General features: G+C 41.6%; 1 protein-coding gene across 3 annotated transcripts in view; it reads right to left on the bottom strand.

The window, feature by feature from the left end:
- The window catches only part of SERTAD2 (SERTA domain containing 2), a 114,748-nt gene that overhangs the window by 17,829 nt on the left and 74,677 nt on the right, over nt 1-22,242 (bottom strand). Inside the window, exon 1 of one of the 3 annotated variants that reach the window (XM_059943195.1) lies at nt 4,379-4,667. The exons of the other annotated variants lie outside the window; for them this stretch is intronic. The gene's annotated coding sequence lies outside the window, so the exon portion shown is untranslated. Of the gene's footprint in view, nt 1-4,378; nt 4,668-22,242 lie in introns of those variants that run through there. 3 annotated transcript variants of the gene reach the window in all.

Genomic DNA, 22,242 nt, shown 5'->3' with positions numbered 1-22,242 from the left:
TTTTACTTTTGTTCAACAGGTTCACACAGACAGCTAGAAACACGAGTGAGTGAGTGTGTGTGTGTGTGTGTGTGTGTGTGTGTGTCCTGAAGAGCCAGAATTCCTTCCCCTTCACTATTCTACATGAAACTCCTTAGAAGCACAAAAATGCCTGGTTTAGCGTCTTGCTTTCAGTTAACCACCTATGAAGGTTTTTAAAGGAAAAAAAGCTTAGAATTAAATAGCAACTCTGCAAAGCTACAGGTTTTTGCAAAGGGACAGAAAGATAGTAATTCAGACATGAATTCGTTTTAAGAGCTGAGGTTTGCTGCTACCTGGAGTTACTAGAGAAACAAAGCTGCCTTTGGGCACCTAAAACTAGTCAGACCTGCTGTAGCAGCTGCACGGTCGGCTCCAGAGCTGTCCTCCACTCTCCTCCCTCCAGCCCCCACCCCGCGCATCCGCATTGCTCACTCCACACGGGGCGGCGCCGAGCGGGCACACTCAGCCCTCCTCTGCCGTCCCTGCTCAGGGGCAGGGCCAGCTCTGGACACACGGCGTGCAAGTGTAAGAGGAGGCCAGACAAGAGAGCAGATGCCGACTCCATTCTGAACTGAAAGCTGCAGTTGGTGCGGAATACAGCTTCTGTGTTCCCAGGTTGCTAAGATAGATACATCAAATTGTGGGGTTTGCTTCAGTGAATCCTGGCAGGGATTCCCCATTAAGTTGAGAGAGGAGGGACGGGAGATCTTGAGAGGAGACGAAGGAGGCTTTCCAGCTTCAGGAGCCCTCAGACCACAAAGACAGCAGAATTTCCTTCCAAAAGGGAGTTTTCATTGTCTGTATGTGGCGCTTGTTTAAATGATAAGCATCTGTTTTGTCCTATTAGGAATCATATGTTTTCAAAGATATTGCGATGTTTTTATTTTGAAATTTTTATTTGTATTTCAAAGAAAATTTTTAGACAGCCAAGCATGTTTTGTTTGTCTCATGATCTTCAAGGAAAAAAAAAAAAAAAAAAAAAAAAAAAACAAGGCGTCTATTTATTACCCAGAATAGGAATGTCGTCTTATTGGCCTGACATATGCCATTCACAGATTCATACAAAGAATGAACTGCCACACAGTGCTCATGGAGAAAGACACCGCTCCACACAATGAGTGACGGGCGCTCCAGGGGACAGCGCTGCTCACAGGGTTTCCCAGCATCTGCACGGAGGGCACAAGTTTGCCTTTAACACCAACCGCACTGGCCACTGGAGACAATAATTTCGTTTAAAAAATACGCTAACTTTGGTTAGTTGCTCTTTCCTTCAAGAATACTGAAACTAAATTAAATATCCACACATTTCTTAAGCAGGAGTCCTAGCTTGGGGGTTTCGGTCAATTGTTTAAGGAATAATTATTAACAGTCAGTAGAAAATATATGATCTGTGCATATGCAGTGGCCACTGCATTTTTTGACGTTCGTGTTCTGCTGGTCAGTGTTGATTAATGGAAAGACCTATGAAAGTAGGTGTTACCCTTATTTCGAGGCCATTTTCACTTAAAATTGGAGCTTGCCCTCTGGTGCCTTGAGCATACACCTGATCTTTGCACTCAGCAATCAGAGACACCTCTCTCTTGTCTCTCTGCCCCCTCTCCCTCTCTCCTTTGGCAAGAAACTACTGCAACCACAGCTATCTCCTATAGGATAGGCTGTAACAGTAAGGATGAAATTTCTATAGCAACAAAATCTAAAAAAATTCTACAAGTGAATTAAAGTTCACACTCCTAAATACCATATTTATCTATACATTTTAAAAATCTCTGTTGTAATATTGACAAAGTCGTCTTGTTTTTTTTTTTGATATAAACAAAATATAAAATAAAGCTGCATGCTTTTACTAGTGTCCTCTAACAAGGAACCACAGCAAAAGAAACCTCTAAGGGTTTCTGTCATAACTTTTATCTTTCTTAATAGCTAAAGTGTAAAATATTTTGACCAAGGGCAAACTTTTAGTACAATTTGCTACTGATAATTTGAAGTATGCTTTTATTTTTATTTATTATTTTCTGTCAGTTTAACTTTTGACAGAAAAAAATCTTTATGTATTTGTATGTCTGTATGTATGTATATATCTTCAACCTCCCCTTATATGTTTTTTATCTGCTTTGTGTGTGTGCGCCTTTCTAAGTAGCGTTGTAACTTTTATTCTGTCATTGGAACACTGTTTAAAATAGCATATGCCAAAAGCTATCAGCTGCTACACAAATTTGAGTGAGTTTTAAAATATCAAAATATACACTAACTATCTCATTATTAATAATTCAGTGCATGGCAACTGGGTAAAATTTATATTTCAGCTTCTCAATTAAATAAAAAAGCTTTCAAGGGGACAATTCAGCAAATAGAAGTCTAAAGGTTTTCTAAATCTGAGTTAATATCCCTTTCTAATTTTTTTAAGGGAAACAGGCCGGAGCAGCTGTTACCTAAGAAGCTGTGACACTCGTCTGACAATAAAACTGTTCCCTAGGACACTCGTGTCGTACACTTGGTTGGTATTATAAAATGTGAGTCTTCTCTCCCACCTATTGTAATAACGCCAGGAACAGAGCTGAATGTTTAAAAAAAAGAAAGGCTGTCAAATCCATTTCATAAGATTTCTCACCTGACAGCAACATGGTTAAGCACATTTTAATTAGGGGGGAGGAAAGAAATAAAAATTATTTTAAAGGGTTCCAAACCTGATGAACAACATAGACAACTTTACATTAACATATGATATTTCTAAGTAAATCAATAAAGCTAAAGGAAAATTTCTAACGTTTATCTCTCTTTTTGTTGTTTTTCCACGAAGAAACTGCTAAAATGAACAGGAAAGCGGAGATGCATGAACAAGCTCTTCTTGCTCGTGCCAGAAGCTGGGATCTTAGGATGGGTATTTTCATCCTCAGAGCACACCCTACTACACTCAAATCAGAATAGACTGCTATAAAAAGGGGGAGGACTGGGAGGAGTTCTAGGGGTGAGACACGCCTTCTGAGTAGCTGAACAACTATCCCCCACCTCCCATCAGCAAAACAACCCAGAGGCAATCAGGTGGACTGTCCTCCAGGGGTTGAGTGGAGCCAAGAGCCCACTTCACTCTTGTCAGAGACTAGTCCCTAATTATAAAAGGCTACTTTGAACACTTAAGGTCTCAGGGATCCTATTGGCTACTACAACTTCTAGGCTCTTTACACACATTATGGACATTTCTTAACATATATTGGGAAATCAAACAGTATATTTCATGAACAAAGCTTGAAAACATACTGTCTTCCTTAAGACCAAATGAGGCTGCCCAACTTGATTACAATTAAAACTGGTATAGTTTGAAGCTGGATGTCTCGCCCTGCTGAATGTCCTTCCTCACTCAGTGCCTGTAAAAACTTACTTTCCACCTCCTGAAACATCCTGAAATTAACCAGCTTGAAAGCTAAAAGTTATTCTAAAACAAATTATATCTAATCTTTTTGAGAAATTTAAGGATAAACACAGAACGCTACTCCTATCTCAATCTATTACTATTACTTCTGCTAAAAGTAAGGTAACTCGTGGCCAAGGGGGAAAAAAAACAATTTATGATCTTTCTCTCGATGCAGTGGCCCTCTGACAGCACCCTGTCTTAATGGTACAAAGTCCAGGGCTTGGGACAGCTGGCTCCCCTCAGCCCCCTCCCTTTCAGTCATAGGCGGTCACGACCAAGATGACTTGTAGATTTCTAACTTAAAAACCAATGAGACATCAAGTTTAACATACATACACATTCAAAATCAATTCACTTGGGCACGGGCGAAAAGAGGGTGGAGAGGTATGTTTTTAAGCTAAAACACAGGGAAACTAACAGAAACACACTAAAGCAAGTTGGATGCAAACCCGGCCACAGAACTCAAAAGTGAAGCAGCCTTCGCGCCAGCAATACGAGCCTTAAAAAAAAAAAAAGTCTCGCACGTTCACAACAACACAACCGCCACAACACGCACACATATTCCAGCTGTAAAAGCGACAGCTCCAAGCTCCCTCCGCCCCGCCGCTGGGCTCTGGTTAGCTCCCGACCCCCTCCTGACCCCGGTCCGTGACTGCCCGTCCCCTGCCCTTCCCCCAGCAGATCTGCCCGCGAACGCTGGGGGTCCCCGGCGCTGGCCCGGGGGTCCAAGGGAGCGGGGCCGGGAAGCAGCCGGAGGGAGCGCTCCTCCCGGTACCTGCTCCAGCCCAGGTCCCTCTCGCCGAGGCGCCCGCGACCCCCGCGGCCGCCCGGGCCCCTCCTCCGCCCTCCCGGCTCAGCCGGCCCTGGCGAGGTCCCAACGCCGCCCCCACCCACCGGGAGCCCAGCGCATCCAAGAATCCCCTCCAACCCGGCGCCGGGAGAACTTACCACATGCAGCTCCACCTGGGAACTAACACATCAGGAGGGGTTTCTGCCCACTCCTCAAGCTACTCCCGCTCCATGCGGAATCCCCCGCTCCGGGGGCCCGAGGGTGGCTCCGAGGAGCGGGCTGGAGGCGAGACCGAAGCTAAGACTCCGCCGTCCTCTGCCTGCGCGCTCGGAGCATTATACAATGGTGGAGGAGGAGGAGGCGGCGGCGGCAGGCAGCGGAGGAGGAAGCGGGAGGCGGGCGGAGGGGGCGCCCTGACCGAGCTAGCGGCAGCTAGTGCTCCAGCACTCGCTGTGCAGGAGTGACGTGCGGCCAGCGAGCCTCCCGCGAGCTCCGGGCCCTGGGCTCAGCAGGCCCCGCCCCTCGGCCCGCCCCGCCTCTTGCCGGGCCCCGCCCCCTCCCCCGGAGGTCCCGGGAGGCGCGATAAATGCCTAGCGGGGCCCCGGCCGCCCCAGGAGCAGGAAGGGGCAGGCGGAGCACGCGAGACGCCGGGTGGCAGCGCCGCCCACGGCTCCCTTCCCAGCCGGCGCGCCCTTGATTTTCTCTTAAGGGAAGGCTTAAGGAGCAGGGGAGAAGAAAAGAGACACTCCGGCCAGGGGACCACAACTAACCACCAAGAATCCCCTCACACCACTCATGCAAATGACGGAGCCGCTAGTGACAAAGGCGGCGGCGAGAGCCGCGCGCGCACAGCCCGCTGAGTCGCGCGACCGCAAATATGACAAGCATCTGAGCTATTCTGCAACTTGGGGCCGGTTAGCCGGGCAGGCAGGGTCCCGGGGGGAAATGGGGGGAGAGAAAATCAGACCCCAAGGCGCGGCGTCCACGCTGCCAGCGGGGCTTTCGAGACAGGCGTTCCGGGAGGGCGGGGGCGGCGCACCCGCAGCTGAGACCCTCTCCGATGCCCCAGTCTCAGGACGCACGAGTGGCCCGCAGAGACGTCCGAATGACAGGATGGGTGGGGGCTCCAGCTGGAGCTGGGGACAGAAAATTCCCTTTGCGTGCAGTGGCCTCAGCCCAACACTTGAAATGGGTCACCAAGTCAAGAGTACCTTCGGAACAGGACGGAACCGAGTTGCATCTTTCGTGGCAGGCCGCGGCCGTGGTGCAGACCCGGCAGCCGGCTGCCTACCCTGGCAGAGCCCACGCAGGTAGGCAAGCCAGGCTTGGATACGCAGGGGATACCGAGGCGCAGTTTCACATTGACAGCCTTTTCTCTCTCCTTAAGAAAGCTTCTGCCTTGAACTACTTACATTTAGCAGGGAAATTTATACTAGTTGGGAGAGATTGTGTGTATGATGCGAATTTAAAAGCCCTAGGAAAGGAGAGCTCCCCTGGAAAATTAATGATTATTTTAAAAATTACATGCGCGTTCAGTGTAAAGATGTTACAAAAAGTAATTCAGGCACCTTAAAACTTTGGCTGCCACCCCAATCAATATCGTCTCAGATCTCTTTGGAGCTTAATGGTCCACTATACTAGTTATATTTAAGGATAATAAAGCTTTAAGACCTAACATAAAGGTGATTATAAGTCGTTAACATCAAGACAAGTTTAGACCTATTGGAACTGTTCAGTAATGATTTGTTATCAATCAAATCGATGATATTATTGAAATTAAACCTTGGCTAAAATGTTGGTAGACGGAACAATGTTTCTTTTATCTTTCAAGGGAATGAAAAAGGTTTTTACTGGCCCCTCAGTATAATTAAAAGCTTACACAGATTTTTCTTTAAGCATAACCAATGCCAAAAGCTAATTATTTGTGGATATCTTTGGAAAGTTTCATTACAGTGGCATTCCAAATTACACATCGTGGAAGTAGTGCTCAGGGCCCTCAGCAAGTCCTGTTCAGTTTGTGCCTGGGTGGCATAATATTCAAACATTTTGCCATGAAGCCAAGATATTTTTCATTTCTAGAGTTCTGCCTTTCAGAGAGGACACTACCAACAGTTTCCTAACAACCCACTCACTTACACTTTCAGCACTCAGTTTAAGGAGAAGCCATTGAAATAGAAGCTGCAGTAATCTCCTCCTGTGATATCTCTGTAGCAGAGGCCAGAGGCTCTGTTGAATTTAAAATAAATTGAAACTGTTATTCATGAATTGAAGTGAGCAGCAAGTTAGACTTGCACAATTTTTGTGACGCTTGGATATTTTCTAGCAAATGAATTACCAAAAGAACTAAGATCAAAGTGACAATTTTTAAGTCTTCAGAGTGGACGCTTGATTCTGCTAAAGTACGTATTCTGTGTGTGCTCAGTAAAAGTTTGAGTTCTTAGGAAAGCAATCTAAGTTCTGGGGGAAAATGGTTTTCACCTTTCCACACTTTTGAAGGTAAATGTCTTATCAGTGCACATGTTATATATAAGTCCCACTTCCCCCACTTCTAAATTCTGGCATCTTGTACCAAGAAGTCAAAGGACGAAGTGGCAGCTTCAACAGCTGCTGATGTAGTCCCACACCAGGTGGTTCATCGCCCACTCCCCTGGGGCCAAGTCCCCCACAGGCCAGCAGAGCAATTTCTGCCTGGTCCTGGGAATCCAACACCATGAAGCTAAGGAAAGGCCCTCCTTGAGCTTTTGAAGTCAACTCCCTTCAGTATGCATGATTTAAAAAAAAAAAAAAGTATGTGTGTGTGTGTATATATATATATATATATATATATATATATACACACACACATATATACATACATATATATACACACACACATATATATACAGTTTATTCGTAGCAAATGAAATATATATATATATATAGTTTATTCCTAGCAAATGAACAAGAAGTGCTTAGTGAACACATAAGTGTGGTTTTCACACTTTCACTCTCTGGAACATTTAAAAGTCCATTTAAAATAATCCTACCCTCAGGATTTAGAGTTTAGAGCTTCTCCCTCTCACTTTCACATACAAGAAATTAGGCCAGTCATCCACATTTAACTATCAGGAACATATCTGTTTAGGGAAAAAAGAAATATTGCTTTTGGAAGTATAGAACTGTGATGGTAATTTTTAAAAATACTCATGAGTTTAATTTCAGAGAGGTACTTCTCAACATTGCTTTGTAGTTCTGGGTACTAGTTTGCACTTCACTGCTTCTCTTGAAAGTTTCTGTGCCCTCACATCTTGCAAACAACCAGACTACTGCACTAACTGAAGGCCACTTTTAGCACTTAATTAGCATGCACCAAAGAATTGACACAAGGACAAGCTGCCTACATAAACTGAGAAAGACTTTACGACAGTTTTCAAGCTCATTCTTTCTCCTTTATTACATTTTACCTTTCAAGTTCCACATGAAATACTGGTAATAAGCATCCATCTATATACCTTGGAAATATTGGTCTTATGCCCCTACCCCCTCAATAAACGTTTCAGTTATTAAACACATTATATACAGCCAGCTGGGCTAAATAATCTTTTCATGGAAAATACAGAGATCCTAACTGAATGTGGACTTCCCATTCACTGATCACTGAAATCTATTAATAAATCTTCAAAATAAAGTCTGGAAGTCCCACATCACCTAACTGATTATCAAAGAGTTGATACAGGATACGATGATTTGTTAAACTAAACACTCTCACAAAGATGGCACGGACAGGTTCAGTACTTTTCAGCCACTAGCAAGTTAAAACTTCACGGTACCAAAGGAGCTGGTTAACTTCTCTACTACTGCAAATTCTTCTCCATCTCTTCGCCCTACTTGTGTCAGGTTTTTTCCTGCCTCTCCCTGAAGTCACGCTTCACAGGAAGAGAGCTTCAACTCCGGTGAAGGGCTGCTCTTGCAAAGCTTCCCTCATTGTTATTGGACTGCTTTGCAATGACTGCCCCTTAAGTTCTGGGAGAGGGTCATTTTTCTGTTAGCAATACACGCCTTTTTCTCTCTTAAAAATCTGATAGTATTTAAATCCTAATTTGGAACAAAATCTTAATGATAATATTGGAAGAAAATGCTCTTAAAACCATTTTCTTTTTTCTGGCATTTTTGATTAGTCCCTTAGAACCATTTCTAGAGGAGACGGCATCTGCTGAGCAAGAGCTTCCTCCCTACTTCATTTGCCACTATTTTCCGGTAAAATCTTCAGATAAATGGTGAGGTCCACTTCCGAGCGGCCCTCCTTAGAGACTCCAGCTCTTGCTTTCATCCTCTCTCAGCTGGAAAGCGAAGGCCTTGCCTGGTGACAACTCCAGTGCTCCCTTCCTGCCAGATGCCACTCCGCCAAGACTTGGTGGGTGCTTCTCAGAAACCTCTCTCCTTGTCCCCAGTTCCCCACACGGCACTACTCTCCTGGTGGCCTCTGCAGGTTGACCCTGTACTTCCTGTCTATAAACCATTCTCCCTTCTTGAGCAGTTCACACTCTTCTCAAGGTACTCAGCACCCCGGGCTTCCCTAGAAAACTTCAATGAATGTTAGAAATCATGCAGCCTCCAGACCATCCTTGTCCCTGGGAACCAGCTTGGTGAGAGGAAGAGTCCTGGAGTAGGAGTTTGAAGATCTTGTACAAATAAATCTCTTAGCTATGATTAATCATTGACTTTTTAGTTTCTTAATCTGCTATGTCACAGATTTAGGATAAGCACTGGTTCCAGTGAAAAGAACACAGGGGGTTGGTCAGAAGATCTCGGGTCTAGTTCCTCAGCCAGTCAGCAGTGAAGCTGAATCAGGGCCTTGACATCATGGGGCCTGCATCCACACCCCACAAAATGAGGCACTAGGGCTCAAGGGTTTCTGTAGCCCCTTCCCAGAACTCAGAGTCTATGAAAACGTGACTACAATGGGGACTGCCTTCACGGAGAAGTTTAGAAGAATATAAAACCAACTTCACGTCCTATTTTCTGTGATATACATTCTCATATCTATTGCAGAAACGATCTAAGATTGTGTACCTTTAAATCACCTGTGAGTAAAGAGGTCATTTAAGAGAAGTATGGTGATGTCGGGAACGTAAATAACGTATTTAAACCACTTTTTGAAGTCTCAGCTATAGAAATTCTACTTTGAGGAGTTAAAAAAAGTCAAAGCTTTAATGTGTATAGATGCCCAGGAAATACCTCTAAGTTCAGGCTATGAAGTATCATTAAAAATAAACATGTGGACAGAGAACACAGTTTAAATGGAAACAGCGCATACAACAAAAAATCAGCTCTTTGCCACTGTGAATTTTTATTGGTTTTCGGAGGAGACGGAACACTTAGGTAAGACTTTATCTTTTCTTTTAGTCACCAACGCAGAACTGTTCTTTAAAGACTTGTTGCCAGAATAAACAAGACTTTTTCAAAATTATCCAACTGTCCAATAATACTTGCTTTAAATTGAAAATAACGTATTTTTAAATTAAAAAATTTCTATATTTAAAATTTCAGAAATGCAGAGTGAAAGTCAAGTAGGAAGAAACTAAGGCAAACATCTCAGATAAACACCAATGCTGTATTAGATACACTTGTGTAACTAGTCAATTGTTTTCCTAAACATGCTCTAAATATTGAACAAAAGATTTTATCTTGCTGAGTAATATTTGTTTCAAAACTGCTTTCTTAGAGAACTCTTGTTTGAGGTATATGAAACTCCTTAAATGGGCAATTATCAGAGAAACTGGCTTTTAAGGAGAAAATAATAGTGTGAATGAGCTATATGTAACTTCCCTTTTTAAAAACAGAAGTTGAATCTGTAACACCAAATTTAGAAAGGAGAGTGGATGGCAGCAAATACCACGAGAATATCATCTATAGCATAGACGCCCACTGCCGTTCTGTTCTGTTACAAATAAATGTACGCTCTACAAACTCGAGTTTGCTCAAACAATGCATGTATTTAATTGTCCCTAAAGATGATTCTTTTCAAAGAAAACATACATATGAGTCACATCAAATTTAAAAGACTCATTTAAAAAGTGCCAGATTCCCTGACTTTGACTACAGTGATTCATTTGGCCTCATTACACAGAGGGCAGCATAGTCCATACTGGGACGGCTGATAAATAGCTTTTGTGGGAGTAGTATTGGTAATTTCAACACCATTTATATTTCCTTTTACTTTCCTTTAAGATATCAAAGCCCAAATTATAAAGGTTGAAAAGAATTTTAATGAATCAGACATTCATTTTTAATCAATCCTGATTTGTTATCACTTTAGAACTGTTAGACAACATGCTCTTAGTTTTAGTGATGAAAAAAAAAACAGCTATAAAGATAAAGACTCCAGAATTACTATTTTCACATTATAGCCAAAAATGAAAAGTGAGAAAATAGAAACCTTTCCAAAAGTTCATCAGATGAAAAGAACAGAATTAATGGGGAGATACACCATTTAGGGACAAGAATACTTAATACTATATAAATATCAATTCTCCCCAAAACTCATCAATAAATTAAATATGATTCCAACTTAAATCCCAATGCTCCCCTCCCCCCACCCATGGAACATTAAAAGCAAATCCAGAAATCATCTGGAATAGCAAAGGGCAAAAGATAGCTGTAGTAAGTTTAAAGAACAAGATGGGGGATGTGTCCCACCAGATATCAGGCTTATTATAAAGCTCTAGTAATTAAAACAGAGTGGTGCTGGCAAGGGATATATAGATCAGTAGAATAGAATCGAGTGTGCAGAAACAGACCCACACATATACGGACACATAAAATATGACAGAGGTGAGGTTACAGATCAGTGGGAAAGAACAGGCTATTCAATAAATGACTAAAGGTCACCTGGTTTACCTGCATGGAAAAATAAAATTAAATGAGGTACCTGACATTTTTAGAAAAAATACATTTCAGGTGGACTAACATCTAAATATGTGAAACAAAACATTAAAACTTTTAGGAGAGAATATAGGAAAATATGTTTATAGGCTCAGGATAAGGAATATGTGATTACTGTCTGTCTCCTAAGATTCATTCTCTACTTGCCTCTGCTTTGCCCTGTACCTTGAAATGTTGACCCCTATGGACTAAGCTTCTTTGCCAACTAGCTTCCAGCTGGATTCTTCAACAGGAAGGCACCAGAAAGAGACCAGTGGGTCAGAGGGGAGAGAGGCTGGGGTATTTCTTCCCTGCTCCTTTCTGCTTTGGGCCCCTGTTATGGCATCACCCATCCCTCCAAGACCACAGCTTCTGCAGGCAGCCCCTTGTCCAGGGTGCCAACTCTCACAGATTCTAGCAACACCATTTCCTCCCTTTTCCCCTTTAGACCTAAAGATAATAACACCTTCCTACAGTTCTTGGTCTCCCATGCCTCAACTTTTGTCTCTCTGTCAAAAGTCCTTTTTCATTAAAGTCTCTTTAGTTGAATCACTTGAGTGGAATACTGTTTCCTGCCGAGACTCTGATTATTAAGAAACAAGACAGCCAATGCACAAACTATAAAGAAAAAGACCAATAACTTTGATTATATTAAAAATTAAACATCTATTAAACAAAATATACTATAAACAAGATAAAGGCAAGCTAAAGACTGTTGAGTGATACATGTGATTCATATAATCAACAAAAGATTAATATTCAGAATTAATAAAGAACTGAATCAATTTTTAAAAAGTCATATAAACCCAATAGAAAAATGGGTAAAAGAGGAAGCTCAAATATCCAACAAATACATGAAAAGATATTCAATCTCATCAGCAATAAGAAAATGCAAATTATAAAAGGTTAGTTCACAGCTATCAGATTGACCATTTTGGAGATAATGTGGCATTATCTAGTGGAGTTGGAGATGCACACACCCTGTCCACATACATGCAGTCTTTCTCAGTTAGGGTTCCATGAGAAAATAAGCCCTACAGAAAAGAATTCAAGTGACTATTTCCTCAGATCTCCCAAGGGTGGTATAAAGGTAAGAATCAGTGGTGTGCTGGTAAATGTTTAACAACTGGCTGGTGTGTGGGTGGGGAATGGGGGAAGAAGGAAAGAAGCCCTTATTTGTAGAATTTGCTGATTTCTGTGGTGTAAATAACCCACCATGGCTGATTTCAAGCCTCCCAACTGAACTGAAGAATTAGAAAGACTGGCATAATCGCTCGCTCTTAGGAGCAGGTATCAGTCTCCAGCTCCAGCCCAACACGTGAACCATTCTAGACTTAGAGGACAGAAGATAATTCATTACATACAATAGATGCCTTAGGGTACTCGGGTTTAATTCTCTGGAAGAATTCTGGATGAGAAGGGCTAAATCTAGAATCTAGAGAAACCCTTGTTTTTATTCCCCATGGAGACATAGAAGAATGTTTATTGTAGCTTTGCTTGTAATAGCTAAAAATCAGAAACAATCTTAATGTTCATTAAGATGAGAATAAATTGATATACTTGAAAACTATGGTGGATAAGAAGTACTAAAAATACCAAATATCAACATGGTTAAATCTCAAAAACATAATGCTGAGTAAAATAAAGCAAGCTGTAAAGTATGTACAGTATAATATCATTTATATAAAATATTTTAATACATGCAAAACAATGCTATATATTGTTTACCAATACAGATGTATGCAATTATAGAATAAAAACATTACAGGGCTTCCCTGGTGGCGCAGTGGTTGAGAATCTGCCTGCCAATGCAGGGGACACGGGTTCGAGCCCTGGTCTGGGAAGATCCCACATGCCGCGGAGCAACTAGGCCCGTGAGCCACAATTACTGAGCCTGAGCATCTGGAGCCTGTGCTCCGCAACAAGAGAGGCCACGATAGTGAAAGGCCCGCGCACCGTGATGAAGAGTGGCCCCCGCTTGCTGCAACTAGAGAAAACCCTCGCACAGAAATGAAGACCCAACACAGCCAAAATAAATAAATTAATTAATTAATATTAAAAAAAAAATTACAGACAAAAGCATTCAGGAAAGTGGTTGACTTTCATAAATGGAGGAGAATACTGGAATCAGGGAGAGACACTATAAAGTTTAATTTCTTTTTAAAAACGTGTAAAGCAAACAAATATGTTGTAATAAACAATTTAAATTTATTGTTTTAGATTTCATCACATTAAAAAAATACACTTTTTCCCTTTCTTCCATATGGTTCCCATGAAGTAGAACTTCGTAAGGTTTTTTCCCACAATTTCTAATATCTATTAATAAAGCATTGGGTAATATTTATATTTCATGCATTTATTTATCCCCCATTATTTCAGTAATAACTTAATTCTTTTTACTCATTTGATATATTGTCCGTCTTCTCTGTCTCTTAATAATAGACTGCAAAATTCAATGACGATGCTAGCGTAACCTAAAGTTTTTAATAGGAAGCCCAGCTGACAAGGCAGGTATAAGAGAATAATTGGTTTAAAGCCAGTATTTGGGGTATATTTCTCACCTGCCAGGCTAACTTCTATCATACTAGAAAGGATAAAAACTTCCTTACAGAATATGTAAGGCTTCCTGTTACTTCCTTAATATACCAAATAATGCATTTAGCACTAAAAAGTGAAATCTTGTTTCCTTTTGTTTTAAAAAACAATGGAAACACACTTTCCCCGTGAACTATCTTTCACTTGGTGTTCAGGTGACCACTTACTGCTACACGAAATGCATTCTGCTTCTCTCTTATTTGTGTCCCTTGATACGGGGTTATAGGAATAAAGCCCACACACTCTCTTGACCTTCGGCAATGTGATGCTGTCTCAGTGCAAGGGTAGTGTGACTTTTTTTCAGAGATTGTATTGAAATAAGCCTATGTTTTAAATACACACTTTTCTGCTTGCTAGCAGGCATTCTGAAGCTAGGTGGTTCTAAATAAAGAACTCTAGTCAACAACAGGAAATAACTCCCACAGAAAAAAGGGGCAGAATACAAACTCTCACCAACTCTTGTACACAGTTCACAACGGCCTTTTGTTCCATGCACATTAAGCCTGAAATCTTTACTTTTCAGAGCATGTTTGGGCCTTTGCAGAGCAATTAAACCTTCCTTTTCCTTTCGCTGGTGTCCTTGCCTTCTTCTCTCCGAGAAAGTTAACCTTACAACTGACTTCTTACTATGAGGTAGCAGATCAGAAAATGGAACAGTTTCTATTCTGAAACTTAACATTTTTTTCTTAATGGAGCTTCTCAAGGGGAAAAAAAAAAATCAACTCTCAGTGTAAAACTCACTTTTCCTGTTAATACATAGAATACCACGTAAACACACATATATATGTCCCAAAGGAATATGTTCATCTGCAGTGTATGTTTCTAAATCTATCAAGGAAGACATAATCATATCAACCCATAAATCTAGTGATGGGTTATCAACACTTTGCCAGTGACATTTCAGCAAATCAATGCATCTAGAAGATACATTTATATTCTATTCAAAGGCTCCCATCTTGAATCTTTAGTGAAAAAGATGGAGAAAAATCTAGGTCCCAAGCCAACCAAATAGAAAGACATCTGAAGGATGGTTTTTAAAGTCTCAGTGACGGGGCTTCCCTGGTGGCGCAGTGGTTGAGAATCTGCCTGCCAATGCAGGGGACACGGGTTCGAGCCCTGGTCTGGGAAGATCCCACATGCCACGGAGCAGCTGGGCCCGTGAGCCACAACTACTGAGCCTGCGCGTCTGGAGCCTGTGCCCCGCAACGGGAGGGGCCGCGATAGTGAAAGGCCCGCGCACCGCGATGAAGAGCGGTCCCCGCACCGCGATGAAGAGTGGCCCCCACTTGCCGCAACTGGAGAAAGCCCTCGCACGAACCGAAGACCCAGCACAGCCAAAAAAAAAAAAAAAAAAAAAAAAAGTCTCAGTGACTCCTACTGGGACAGAATGGTGGCATTCAACTATAGTACAGCATAGGTACTCCAGACAAGAAAATGGGGCTGAGTAAAACAGCTTAAATATGACTGCAGACTGGTATTTCTTCCTCTCCTATACACTCAGCCTTGCCCTCTCTACTGGCTCCTTCCTGCAGTCAATAAATTACAGACTCAGTGTTCTCTCTCTTCACTTATAAAACAAGAAACAATCCTCCCCTGCTTCAATGTTGCAGGAATGTTGGTGGCTACTTCTGTCTTTACCCTTCACAGCTTTAGTCCCACCTACTTCCTCTGGCTTCTGCAGAAAAACTATATTGATCACCCCCAGAAAAGAGCACCAGTGCCCCCTAAGTGCCAAGCCAATGGACATTTCTGAGTTCCTCTTATGACTGAGCCTCTCTCTATACAGCATTTGACATTAATGACCACCTCCAAACATTTCTTTCAGAAACTCTGGCTGAACTATAGTCAGTCTCCTGGTTCCTATCTCTCCGTCCACTTGCAGTTTCCTTGGCTGGCTCCTCTTCCTCTGACCACCCTATAAACCTACAGTTCTGCACTTTAAAAAAAAAAATCACCCCCCATTGCAATTTGGGACCAGAGAAAATTACAAAGGTGAGTGGGGAATGGGGATGGTTAGTTAGGATATCAGAATCTTCAGGAAAATTTGGAGACATGGGTGTTTTGAAAAAATTTTACCAGTTGATAATCACTATCTAAATGTTTGTATTCCCTATGGTTTTGTTTTGCTCCCTCTTCTCTTTTCTCATCCTATAAGTTCTCCCTGGGCAACCTCACCCACTCTCAGGGGATCTGTATGCTAAAGATTCATAAATCAATAATCACATTCCAGACCTTTCTCTTTGAGGTTCACATCTGACCTTTATATATATGAGAGACCATACATATTATCATTTGTCAGGGTCATTCCTAGTTTATGCTTGTCCTGGCATAATTAGTAATAACACCCTGCTTCAATCTCAAAATGGTCCTGGGTTGAACAATAAAAGTATATAATTAGCCTATTTCTACCCCATTGCCTATTAGACATCTCCACTGGGTATCATAAAGGCATCTCCAACTCACAGCACATCTAAAATTGTCCTAATTTTGTCCTCCTTAAATCTGCTCCTCCTCCTGAATGCCTAAATATGGTTAAGGTACCAACAAGGTACCCCTGATGTCTAAGTAGGAAATTTAAGATTCAAAGTATCTTCTCTCATACTTAATAAAGTCTCATAAAGTCCTGTCAATTTTCTCTCTTAAATATTTTTCAAATATGTCCCCTTCTCTCCATTTTTACCACCACTGCCCTAGTCAAGGCCCTCATATCTTTCACTTTGATTATTGCAGCAATCCATCTCCCGACTTTCAGTCCTAGATATTCTCCTCTAATCCATCTACACCACCTACTGTGTGACAGGTAGCATGCTAGGTACAAGAAATACAAAATGAACAAGAGATGCTCCCACTGAGTTCACAGGGTAGACTAACTCATCATTGTGACACAGTGGGTTACGTGGCAACAGAGACATGCGCAGGGTGACAACAGACACACGAGTGGCCACAGAGCCTGGCCAGTGTGAAAACAGGGAGGTAGTGATGGATTTTAGGGTAAATGGGAGTGGGTCAAGGTCATTAAAGGCAGATGGAGCTGCAGAGATGGGGAGGTGAGAAAAAGCAGAGGATGTGGGTGCGGATCTGAAGCGTAAATCGCAAGCAGGGAATAACAATAAACAGGCCCAGAGAGTCTGACTGGGCACGTCTAGGAAGGCCTTGGATACCACATTAAAGGGTCTGGGCTTTATGTTCTGAAGGTGGTGAGGAGTCATTAAAAGATTTTCCGGAGACTTCCCTGGGGGTCCAGTGGTTAAGACTCCGTGCTTCCACTGCAGGGGGCACGGGTTTGATCCCTTGTCAGGGACTAAGATCCCACATGCCACATGGTGCAGCCGAAAAAAAAAAAAAAGACTTCCCATGGGGGAGAGGCACAATATGATTTTTATTTTACGACGTTAATTCCACATCTATTTCTGAACTTGACAGAATGATCCTAAAATTTATTAAGAATAATCAACAAATGAAAAAATAAAATAAATTTTAAAAAGGTATTAAAAAGCTGTAATAATTAACAGAGTTGGGTTCTGGCAAAAGAAAAATATAAATGCATCTACATTGAAAAACCTGAAACAGACCTTAGTATAAAGATTTAGTATATTCTAAAGATAGCGTTGTTAGTGCAATAGTTTACGATTTAAGGGGAAAAATGGATGTTAGATTCTCGTATTTTGTGACAATATGAAAAAACACAAGAGATTAACTAAATAATAAAATATATTTTTTAAAATGTAAGAGAACTAAAAAAATTACAGATGAATAATTGATTTTAGAAGGAGACAAGATTTTTCCAAACACAAAGCAAAAAAAGAACTATAAAATTAAAATGGATTAAAAAACTATACATCAAGAAACACCATAAGCAAAACTAAAGGAAAAATGACAAACTTGGAAAAATATCTGCAAACCAGATAACAAAGGCTTAGTAACCTAACCTAACCTAATTTTATGAATCAATTAGAAAAACACCAATACTACAGTAGGAAACACTGAAATTAAATTAGCAAAATGGGCAAAGGACAAAAGCTGATGATCACCAAAGGAAGACATGCATGAAAAAACAAAGACAAATGCACCTAATCAAAGCAGTACGAATTAGAAATATAACTGCTACACACCAAGCTGGCTACAGGTGTGTTAAAACTGATAACAATGTGAGGGCACAGTGGACAGGCTCGGTCATAGCCACTGATGGGAGTGTCAATGAATTCAACCTTGGGAAGGCAGGGTTTGGACATCTGTATCAAGAACATTTTAAAATGTCCATATCTTGTACTGTGGTCATTTCATTTCTAGGAATTTACCCCACAGAACTAATCAGAGCTGTGTATAAAGAATATATTCATTCAACAAATATTTATTGAATGCCCACTGTGTCCTAGGTTCTAGGAGTTGGGAATGTGGCAGCAAACGAAACACACGAAAATCCCTGTTCTCACGGCTCTTACATTCCAGTGAGGGGAAAGAGAGAAAATAAGATAAATTAGTAAATTATATGGCGTATTAGAAATTAGGTGCTCTAGGGAAAAGTAAAACAGGGAAGAAGGATGGGGAATGTGTGCTTGGGTGTGTATGTGTGGGGTGGGGGCAATTCTGAAGAAGTGGTTTAGAAAAGCCTTGCAGAGAGGATGACATTTGAGTAAAGATCTGAAGGAGGTGAAGACTCAAGCCAAGCACAGTTTTCCTGGCAGAGGGAACAGAAAATGCGAGCAGGGCTGGAGTCGGGCATGTGCCTAAGGGTTCAAAGACATCAAGACAGAGGGGAGGAGTGGGGGGGAGGGAGTGGGAGGAGAGAAGGTACAGGGAGGAGGGGCAGGGTATAGATGGCCTTATATGCCAATGCAATGACTTTGACTTTGACCTTAAGTCAGATGGGAAGCAATTACTGCAGTACTCTTGGCCCCTAACCGTGTATCTCAAGATAGTGGCCAGTGATCCTTTTAAAACAAAAGTCAGGTCACGTCACTCCTCTCTTAAAACCCTCCGGTGGTGGAGACTACATTGTAATGATTGACTTGTTTAGTGTTGCTTTGAGTTTTTAATCTCTTCAAGTGTGCCCAAAACTCTAATATTTGAAAATGTGCTACTAACACTACACGACAGAGAATCACCGTCTGGGTCAGTGTAATGGTTAAGAGCCTGAGCTTCACAGTTAAGGCAGATCTGCCACTTATGAGCTTTTCACTTGTGAACCTTGGGCATGTTTCTCAATCTCTGATTCTTAACTGTAAAAAAGGGGAAATATTACCCACTCCACAGTGTTATAAAGATTAAGAAAATGCTTTTTTTTCCAAAGTGAAGGGTGCCCACTGGTGGCACATGAGGTGATTTCAAAAGGTATCCATACAAAGAGAACTGGCACTAAAGGATCATCTTTGGAGCGGGGAGGCACCAGCTAGATGAGAGGTAAGTGATGTTTGAGGGATGCGAAAGTTTCCCAGGAGGAGGAGAAGGGGAGAGCGTTTTGAGACAGTACTCAAGGTTTCCTCCCGTCTGGCCTCCCTTGATGGGTGATGCAGTTCCAGCTAATTGGGTAGAAGGGGAAAGTCTGCTGGGAGCCCTGGGAAAGCATTTTTCCTCTCTGATTAAAAAATGAGGGACACACAAGCATGCAGGAAGAGCTCTTTCTCCCTCATGGCTGTGTTAGGATGTGGTCCCTGGGGCTATGGTAGCTATCCTGTGTGCATGTTAGAAGGGTAAGGACTGAGGGTGACGGCGTAGAAGTCAAGGTGGAGCCTGGGTCCTCGAGGACATCACTGAGCCGATGAGAACAACTGGCTCTAGGGCTACTCACCTCCAGACTTCCGAGGGAAACAACAGATGGCCTTATGAGTCTGTTTGTAACCACAGGTGAGGTCCGAGGACACAGGCCACTCAATCACCAAGGGAATGGTTTAACCCCACATCCTTAGACCCCGCCCAGCTCTGCTAAAACAGTATCTTTGTGGGAGGGCTTAAGAATCTGTATTTTATATTTCCCAGTTGTACTGGTTTCCCATTGCTGCTATTTCCTATTACCATAAACTTAGTGGCTTAAAATGACTCAAATTTATTCTCTTACAGTTCTGGAGGTTCAGAAGTCTAAAATTGCAGTGTTGACAGCTCTGCATCCCTTCTGGAGGCTTCAAGGCAGAATCTGTTTTCCTGTCTTTTCCAGCTTCTAGAGGCTACCTGCACCCCTTGGTTTGTGGCCTCTTCTTCCATCTTCAAAATATACCATTCCAACCTCTGCTTCTGTCGTCCCATCTCCTTCTTCTGCCTTTGACCTTCTTGCCTCTGTCTAATAAGGACCCTTGTAATTATATGGAGCGCAGCCAAATAATCCAGGATAACCTGGACAACAAGGATCTCAAGATCCTTCATTTAGAAACATTTGCAAAGTCTCTTTCACCATGTGAAGTAACACAGGTGGGGAAAGAGGGCACTATTCTGACCACCACATCAGTTGCCTACAGGGCCATTAAAAATCATAAATTTAAGCCACTATTTGTTGACCTGCATGTGAAAGCATCTAAATAAATCACTTACTGGTCATAAAAACTTGAGCCAGTGGTTCTGAATGGGAGCAGAGGTGGTGGAAGGGTTTGGAAGATGGGGAAAAGGGTTGGGGAAAGCTATGCATGTTAGAATTATTTGGGATCTTTTTCCAAAATATAACCTGGGTCCTGCCCAGACCTATGGAAATGGGATATCCAGGTAAAGGGAACATGCAAGTCTGGGTGAACGAGCCTCCCTAGGACATTCAGCTACAACCCCCAGGTAAAATAACCTCCAACTATGCCATAGTTTTCTCATCTGTAAAATATTAAAAAAAAAAAAAAACACACACACACACACACACACACACACACACACACGCACCCTGCCTATCTCTCATGATCATGTTGAAGGGATGTTGAAGAATTTTTTTTTTTTTTTTTGGCCGCGTGGCATGTGGGATCTTAGTTCCGCCAACCAGGGATCGAACCCGTGCGCCCCCTGCAGTGCGGAGTCTTAACCACTGGACCACCAGGGAAGTCCCTTGAAGAATTTTATAATTGGTAACGAGCTAGATAAGTACCACTGGTGATTATTAGAGGAAACTGATGCAGACTGTAAATGGTGGTGTTGGGCAAAACGATTCATTCAGAGAGACTCCAGTTACTCAGAACCAACAAAGCAAGCAGAAATAAATCCTCGAGAAAAAAAAGAAGAAATCACAAAGCCCATGCACCAACCTCATGCATTATCATGTACTTCCTGAGTGTCTATTTAATCTTAAAGATGATTTTATTTATTTGTTCCCCCAAACCATAGACTGTAAATGGGAATTAGAGGGGAGAATGGATTTAAAAAGAAGCAAATTGATACTAGCACAAAAAAAAAGAAAAAGAAAAAGGCAGCTAACAATTAGAAATCACAGGGTTGGGGGGATTAAAAAATGTTGATACAAGAGCTCAAAAAGTTTAGTGTGGGAAATCATTTAGAGGCAAATAGCACTATGCCCCTCACTAGCCCTGCCCTAAAGGGCTCTGTATTCTAACAGAATACCTAAGCAATCTAAATGATCCTGAATCATGAAGAAAAGGTACCATTATGCTCAATGTTTTCTGTGGGAAAAATGTAATAATAAAACAGCAGTATAGGGAAATGATACAGGGAAAGATTTTTATTGAACAAGCTTACATTAAACAAATTTGTGTACTTAAAGAGAAACTTCAAACATCTGTATAAAAAATGTACATGTATAGAATGCCTGTATGCTATATAAAAATATGCCACTGCATAAACCATGGCTGCTGTAAATCTAAACATAAGCTCTGCTGATGTGAAGGAAGTCCTCATACAGCATAAGAGCTCAATAAATCTGTGTTGTCCGAGAGACTAAAATAGACGTTGTCACCTGCCTGGATGAAGGATGGTGTTAGATTGGTCCATCTGCTGGTTGTGGAGTATACAATAACAATACCGCACCTCTGAATCTGTATAATTACTTATTTATACACATGATAAAGCACGTTGACATCACCATCTTAGTTGCTCCCCACATCCTAAAGCCCCAAGTAGCCCCAGCTACTACTATTCTGTTTTACACTCGAGGAACTGAGGTTCAAGGAAAACTTTCTCAGGATGCCACAACGACCAAGCAGCAAAGCCTAGATTCCAGATCTAGTTTTTATTTTCAAATTTACATTACTGCAAATACCACTACACTTAACCACCTAATGAAGACTCTCTGCCAAAGCACATTTCTGAAAATAGATTCAGATGGGAACTTTAAGCATGGTGATCTATCTATCCATTTATTTATCTACCTACCTATTTATAAAGCAGCAAATTTTTAACATATCTTTTAAAAATACATCTTATCTTTTTCTTTTCAATATGCCCACACACTGGCTAAGTTTCTATAAACAGCTTTATTTCAGAGTGAGATTTTATGACTGAATCTTAAACGTTAAGTAAATAGAAAACACTAAGACGGTCTAAGTTAATAAATGAAATCATTAGCTCTAAAAACAAACAGCTCAAAATGTACAGATTTCACAAA

This window comes from Balaenoptera ricei, chromosome 13 (assembly GCF_028023285.1).
Source record: "Balaenoptera ricei isolate mBalRic1 chromosome 13, mBalRic1.hap2, whole genome shotgun sequence".
Classification (NCBI taxonomy): Eukaryota; Metazoa; Chordata; class Mammalia; order Artiodactyla; family Balaenopteridae; genus Balaenoptera; species Balaenoptera ricei.
This window is presented reverse-complemented; position numbering and strand designations above follow the sequence as displayed.